General features: G+C 41.2%; 1 non-coding gene across 1 annotated transcript; it reads left to right on the top strand.

Annotated features, from left to right (window-relative positions):
• The first annotated feature begins 3,134 nt into the window (after nt 1-3,134).
• LOC147362786 (U6 spliceosomal RNA) lies at nt 3,135-3,242 on the top strand. The gene has a single exon (XR_015137550.1). It is a non-coding gene; the product is annotated as a U6 spliceosomal RNA (small nuclear RNA).
• Nucleotides 3,243-7,842: the final 4,600 nt, after the last annotated feature.

Raw genomic sequence — 7,842 nt, 5'->3', positions numbered from 1 at the left:
GAATAAAAAACTTGAATACACCTAATAATAAAAGAAATTAAGAAGGTAGTCAAAGGAACAAAGTTGAAGGAAGGGCTCAGTGTCCTAATTTCAAAACTTTTAAATCAAGCTACAGTAATAAAAAGTGTTTGGATGTTTCTAACTGTGGTGATTATTTTGCAGTATATACAAATACCAAATCATTATGTTGTACACCTGAAACTAATACATTATATGTCAATTATATCTTTAAAAAATCAAAATGACAAAAACAATGTAGGATTCTCATAAAGACAAACATGTAAACCAATAGAAGAGAGGGCACAGAAATAAACCTTCACACATATGATCAAATTATCTTCAACACGAGTACCAAAAACGTTCAAATGCGGGAAAGCACTGTTTTCAACAAACGATGTGGGAAAACAGGATATCCTCATGCTAAATAATGAAGTTAGACCTTTGCCTTACCGCATAGACAAAAATTAACTCAAAATGGATTAAAGACCTAAAATTATAAAGCTCGTAAAAGAGAACATATGGGAAAGCTTCATGATACTGGATTTAGCAATCATTTCCTGCATGTAGGGCTTTCTTGGTGGCTCAGATGGTAAAGAATCTGCCTGCAATGCAGGAGACTCTGGTTCGATCCCTAGGTCAGGAAGATTCCCTGGAGAAAGGAATGGCAACCCACTCCAGTATTCTTGCCTTGAGAATTCCATGGACAGAGGAGCCGAGCAGACTACAGTTCATGGGGTCACAAAGAGTTGGATACGAGTGAGTGACTAACACTTTCACTTCACTTCATGCATCTAACACCAAAAGTACATGGAACCAAAGCAAAAATAGATAAACGGGACTGTATTAAACTTCAAAATGCCTGCATCAACGGGCCCAATCAGCAGAGTGAAAAGAATGGGAGAAAATATTTACAAGCCATGTATCTGATGAGGGGTTAATATCCAAAATATATAAAGAATTACAACTCAAGAAGAAAAAAACACAGTCTTATTAAAAAAAAAATGGGTGAAGGACATTAAGAAACATTTCTCCAAAGATGGTATATGAACAGTCAACAAGCATGTGTTCAGTTCAGTCGCTCAGTCGTGTCTGACTTTGCAACCCCATGAATCGCAGCACGCCAGGCCTCACTGTCCATCACCAACTCCTGGAGTTCACTCAGACTCACGTCCATCAAGGCGGTGATGCCATCCAGCCATCTCATCCTCTGTTGTCCCCTTCTCCCCCTGCCCCAATCCCTCCCAGCATCAGAGTCTTTTCCAATGAGTCAACTTTTCACATGAGGTGGCCAAAGTATTGGAGTTTCAGCTTTAGCATCATTCCTTCCAAAGAACACCCAGGACTGATCTCCTTTAGAATGGACTGGTTGGATATCCTTGCAGTCCAAGGGACTCTCAAGAGTCTTCTCCAACACCACAGTTCAAAAGCATCAATTCTTTAGTGCTCAGCTTTCTTCACAGTCCAACACTCACATCCATACATAACTACTGGAAAAACCATAGTTTTGACTAAACAGACCTTTGTTGGCAAAGTAATGTCTCTGCTTTTCAATATGCTATCTAGGTTGGTCATAACTTTCCTTCCAAGGAGTAAGCATCTTTTAATTTCATGGCTGCAATCACCATCTACAGTGATTTTGGAGCCCCCCAAAATAAAGTCTGACACTGTTTCCACTGTTTCCCCATCTATCTGCCATGAAGTGATGGGACCAGGTGCCATGATCTTCGTTTTCTGAATGTTGAGCTTTAAACCAACTTTTTCACTCTCCTCTTTTGCTTTCATCAAGAGGCTTTTTAGTTCCTCTTCATTTTCTGCCATTAGGGTGGTGTCATCTGCATGTCTGAGGTTACTGATATTTCTCCCAGCAATCTTGATTCCAGCTTGTGCTTCTTCCAGCCCAGCGTTTCTCATGATGCATGTAAGTTAAATAAGCAGGGTGACAATATACAGCCTTGACATACTCCTTTTCCTATTTGGAACCAGTCTGTTGTTCCGTGTCCAGTTCTAAATGTTGCTTCCTGACCTGCATACAGGTTTCTCAAGAGGCAGGTCAGGTGGTCTGGTATTCCCATTTCTTTCAGAATTTTCCACAGTTTATTGTGATCCACACATGAGGTAACTGCAAATCAAAATCACAATGAGATATTACCCCCTCCCATTAGGATGGCTACTATCAAACAGAATATAGCAAGTGTTAAGTGAGGAGGTACAGAAACAAGCCCTATGCCCTGCTGCTAGGAACGTAAAAAGGTGCAACTGTTATGGAAAACAGTATGGCAGCTCCTCAAAAAGTTATAAACTAGGATTAGCTTATGATCCAGCAATCCTATTTTGGGGTACATATCCAAAAGTACCAGTCAATCCTAAAGGAGATCAACCCTGGGTATTCATTGGAAGGACCGATGCTGAAGCTGAAGCTCCAATACTTTGGCCATATGATGCAAACAGGCAACTCATTGAAAAAGACCCTGATGCAGCGAAAGATTGAAGGCAGAAGGAGAAAGGGGAGACAGAGTGTGAGATCGTTGAATGACGTCACCAACTCAATAAACATGACTGGGCAAACTCCGGGAGATGGTGAAGGACAAGGAAGCCTGGAATGCTGCAGTCCATGGGGTCGGAAAGAGCCAGACACGACTGAGCAACTGAACAAAAACAAACATCCGAAAGAAAGTAGGATCTCAAAGAGATGTTTGCATATGCATGTTTATAGCAGTATTATTCACAATAGCCAAAAGATAGAAATCCAGTGTCCATTGATGGATGAATGGATTAAAAACTGTGTTATATACATACAATAGAGTATTATTCAGCCTCTAAAGAAGGAAACTTTGTCGCATGCTATAACATGAATAAACCTTGAGGACATTATGCTAAGTGAAATAAGCTAGTTACAAAAAGACAAAACTGTGTGATTCTGCTTAAATGAGGAATTTAAAATAGTTAGATCCTAAAAGCAGAATAGTGGTTGCCAAGAATGGGGGTGGGGGACAGGAAGTAGGGTAGGAAGGGGAAATTAGTGGTTTAATGAATGTAGAGTTTTAGTTTTGCGAGATAAAAATGTTCTAGACATCTGTTGCACGACAATATGAGTATATATAACACTACTGAACTTTACACTTAAAAATAGTTAAGTGCTCATTTCAGCAGCACATATACTAAAATTGGAACAATACGGAGAAATTAGCATGGCCCCTTAAGCAAGAGGTTTTTCCAGTAGTCATGTATGGATGTAAGATTTGGACCATAAAGGAAGCTGAGCGCCGAAGAATTGATGCTTTTGAACTATGGTGTTAGAGAAGACTCTTTAGAGTCCCTTGGACTGCAAGGAGATAAAACCAGACAGTCCTAAAGGAAATCAGTCCTGAATATTCATTGGAAAGATGGATGCTGAAGCTGAAACTCCAATACTTAGGCCACCTGATGCGAAGAACTGACTCATTGGAAAAGCCTCTGATGTTGGGAAAGACTGAAGGAGGGAGGAGAAGGGGACGACAGAGAATGAGATGATTGGATGGCACCACCGATTGATGGACATGAGTTTAAGCAAGCTCAGGGAGTTGGTGATGGACAGGGAAGGCATGCTGCAGTCCGTTGGGTCGAAAAGAGTCAGACATGATTGAGCAACTGAACTAAGCAAGGATACATACAAATTCATGAATCGGTCTATATTTTTAATTTTTATAAATATTTTGTGTGGAGGGGAAAGAAGTGGATTCTGCAGTTAAAGTGAAAGTGAAAATGTTTATAAAAATAATTTATATTTGGCAAAACTAATACAATATTGTAAAGTTTAAAAATAAAATAAAAATTTAAAAAAAAGAAAATAATTTTTATAATTTGTTATTCAAATAAATTTATATCATTTATCTATTGAGAGTAATGTGTGTGTGCTAAGTCACTTCATTTTTGTCTGACTCTTCACAACCCCTTGGACTGTAGACCACCAGGCTCATCTGCCCATGGGATTTCCCAGTCATGAATACTGGAACAGGTTGCCCTTTCCTACTCCCAGGGATCTTTCTGACCCACAGATCAAATCATGTCTCTTAAGTTTCCTACATTGGCAGGTGAGTTTTTACCACTAGCACCATCTGGGAAGTCCATTGAGAGGAGAGTGTTGAAAATATCCCATCATAATTAATTTTTCACTGTTTTTGCCCTGTATATTTTAAGGACATGCTATTAAGTACATGCAAATATACAGTTGTATTTTCCCGATAATCTATCCGATAAAAGAATATTTTGTTTAAGAAGGAAGGAAAGTAAAAAGAAGAAGTTATCAAAGATATACCCTTAAAGGCACAAGCCCAGACTGTTTTGGAGGCAAGTCTACTGTAAACCTTCAAAGAGCATATAATTCCTAGTTTAAGTAAAATTTTACAGAGCATGGAAAACAATGAAAAGTTCCCAAGTTATTCTACAAAACTGTAATAAACTTGAAAACAAAACAAAATGATAGTACACACACAAACAATAAGCATGGGCTATTTTCATTTACATGTATAGATACAAAGCTCCTAAGTAATATGTGAATCTACCAAACCCAGTGGAATCATACTTCATGACCCAGCAGAATTTTATTGTAGAAATTCAGGATAGTTGAACATCAGAAATTTTATTAATGTAATTTTAATGCATTAACACATAAGCAGGGAAAATATATCAAATAATAAGAAAGGCAATGCTGCTGCTGCTGCTGCTGCTGCTGCTAAGTCGCTGCTAAGTCGTGTCCGACTCTGTGCGACCCCATAGACGGCGGCCCACCAGGCTCTCCCGTCCCTGGGATTCTCCAGGCAAGACCACTGGAGTGGGTTGCCATTTCCTTCTCCAATGCATGAAAGGGAAAAGTGAAAGTGAGGTCACTCAGTCGTGTCCGACTCCTAGTGACCCCATGGACTGCAGCCTGCCAGGCTTCTCCATCCATGGGATTTTCCAGGCAAGAGTACTGGAGTGGGGTGCCATTGCCTTCTCCGAAGAAAGGCAATAGATAAATTTCAATACTCATTTCTTTTTTAAAAAAAATTTATTGAAATGTAGTTGATTTATAATGTAGTATTAGTTTCGGACATACAGCTGGATATTCATTTCTGGTAAAAACTCATTACAAGCTAACAATGTTGAGAAGTTTCCTTCAGCTAAAAAGTAATACCTATCAAACGTTTAAAGCAAACAGCAAATTTAATGTTGAAACATTAGAAGTAATCCCATTAAAGACAGAAGCAAATAAGAATGTCCACAATTGTCACTGCTATTCAACATAAAGCTGGGGTCCCTAGACAGTGCATTAAGAAAAGCATAAGAGATTTAAGTATTAAAAAGGAAAGAATGGTAGAATGATTTACCTAAAATTCCAAGAGGATCCACTGAAAAAACAGTTTTAGAACTATTAAGAGTTCAAGAAATTGGCTAGACAGAAGATTCATATACAAAAACTAATCAACTGATTGTAGTTACAGCTGTCTAAACACCAAAAAACTAATTTAAAAAAATCATCATAGTAAAAAAAACCTTTCAAATAACTGTGGAAAAAAATAAATTCACGATGTGAAGAGAATAATTTTCATTGAAAGATGGCAAAGAAAAATGGATTAAGTAGTGACAGCATATTCCCAGATAGAAAGAGTCAATGCTACGAACTGTTACTTCTCCCCAATTTAATCTGTAAATTCAATTCATCCAAAGAGTTCAGACTGAGGTCTTCAAGTTCCATTTCTTATTGGCTAATTGCAGATCTAGGGTAGGAGGTGTCCAGGATGAGCCTGGAACATTGTGTCATCTTCTAATGTGTCTTGGAGAAGGCAATGGCACCCCACTCCAGTACTTTTGCCTGGAAAATCCCATGGATGGAGGAGCCTGGTAGGCTGCAGTCCATGGGGTCGCTAAGAGTCCCACACAACTGAGCAACTTCACTTTCACTTTTCACTTCCATGCATTGGAGAAGGAAATGGCAACCCACTCCAGTGTTCTTGCCTTGAGAATCCCAGGGACAGAGGAGCCTCGTGGGCTGCCGTCTATGGGGTCGCACAGAGTCAGACACGACTGAAGTGACTTAGCAGCTTAGCAGCAAACCACCTCTGAATCCAGTGGCAGAATCTTCGTCTTCCTCTTCCCCTTCCTTTTTTTCAAGCTCATACATTAGTAGTGTGGGCCAGGATCAGAAGGCAGCGTGTCTATACTCGGTGTCAGCTGGGGCGGCCTGAAGGCTGGGAGCTGGAATCACAAGACGGAGAGTTTGCTCACATGTCTGGCGCTTGACGCCAGCTGTCAGACAGCTGACACCCCCAGAACACCCACATGCGGAGGCCTCTCCCCGTAGCCTGGGTTTTCTCACTTTGTGATGACTGGGTTCTAAAAGGAGCATTGAGGGGAGGGAGGCTGGGAGGGGAGGGGGATAAACCCCATCACCACCATCACTGGTCACCCTCACACCTACAGTCTGGCCAGTATTCTTGACTCTCTTCCAAGGGCCCATAGGACTTGTGTGTGTTCCACAGCTTCCTGCTGTGAACTCCAGAACAAGTCACTTAGATCCCAGCGACACACTTTCCTCATTTGTAAAATAAGGTATGCCCAGGACTAGGCTGCAACATTCGTGTTCTATGTAGTGCGTGTGTGTTACTCGCTCAGTTGTGTCTGACTCTCTGCAACCCCATGGGGTGTAGCCCACCAGGCTCCTCCGTCCATGTGATTTTCCAGGCAAGAATACTGGAGTGGGGTGCCGTTTCCTTCTCAGTTCTATGTAGTATTGTTCGATTTTTTGTGATGTGACTTTATTCACGTATTATGAAATTGAGTCTTACTATATGATTCAGTAATTGTGCCCCTAGATATTCACCCAAATGAGTTGAAGATTTATGTCCATGCCAGAAACAGCACACAGATATTGACAGCAGCTTTATTCATAATTGCCAGAATTTGGAAGCTGCCAAGATGTCGTTCAGGAGGTGAATGGATACACAAATTAATGCATCCAGACAATGGAATGTTATTCAGAGATAAAGAGAAATGAGCCCTCCAGTTATGAAAAGACAGGGAAGAACCTGAAATGCATGTTACTCAGTGAAGTCAGTATGAAAAGGCCATGTGCTATGTGATTCCAACTGTATGACATTCTGGAAAAGGGCAACCTATGGAGACAGTAAAAAGGTCAGGGGTTACCAGAGGTTGGGTGGTGGGTGGGATAAACAGGCAGAGGGGAAGGGATTTTTATGGCAGTGGAACTACCTTCTGGGATATTATAATGGTTTGTACATGACCATATACATTCATCAGAACTCACAGAATGTACAAGGCCAAGAGTGAATCCTAATGCAAACTGCAGACTTCGGTAATAATCATGTATCAATATTGGTTCATTGGTTGTAACAGAAGCACACCCCCTAATGCAAGGTGTTAGTAATGGGGAGACGGGGTGGATGTCTGTACTTTCTCCTCAATTTTCCTGCAAACCTAAACCTGCTCTTAAAAAAATCTATGAATTAGAAAAAAGGAAGGAAGGAGGGCAGGAAAGAAGGAAGAAAGGCAAAGAAAGAAGGCCCTTCACACAGGGCCTGCTTCATGGTGGGCTCTTAGCTGATGGGAATTGATGCCTCTTCCCCTTCCCACCCTCCTGGATCAGCCTTGACCATGTGCTTGTGGGTGAGAGAGAGGTCAAGCACCTCTGCTTAACCCCCTGTGTGACCATCCTCGGGCGACAGTCACTCTCCTAGCTTGGCATCACCTCCTGCCACTCCCATCCCCCATGGCCCTGAGCACTAAGGAGACAGCAGTACTCACAGGGCATGGCTGGCTTTGGCCCTCTTCCACTTGCTGCTCTGCCCAAGCAAAACTGTGCTCCTG

The sequence above is a fragment of the Bos grunniens genome, chromosome 11, assembly GCF_055505025.1.
Source record: "Bos grunniens cultivar Pamir isolate PY7600 chromosome 11, Bosgru_T2T1.0, whole genome shotgun sequence".
Lineage (NCBI taxonomy): Eukaryota > Metazoa > Chordata > Mammalia > Artiodactyla > Bovidae > Bos > Bos grunniens.
Note: the sequence above shows the minus strand (reverse complement) of the source record. Positions and strands in the feature narration are given on the sequence as shown.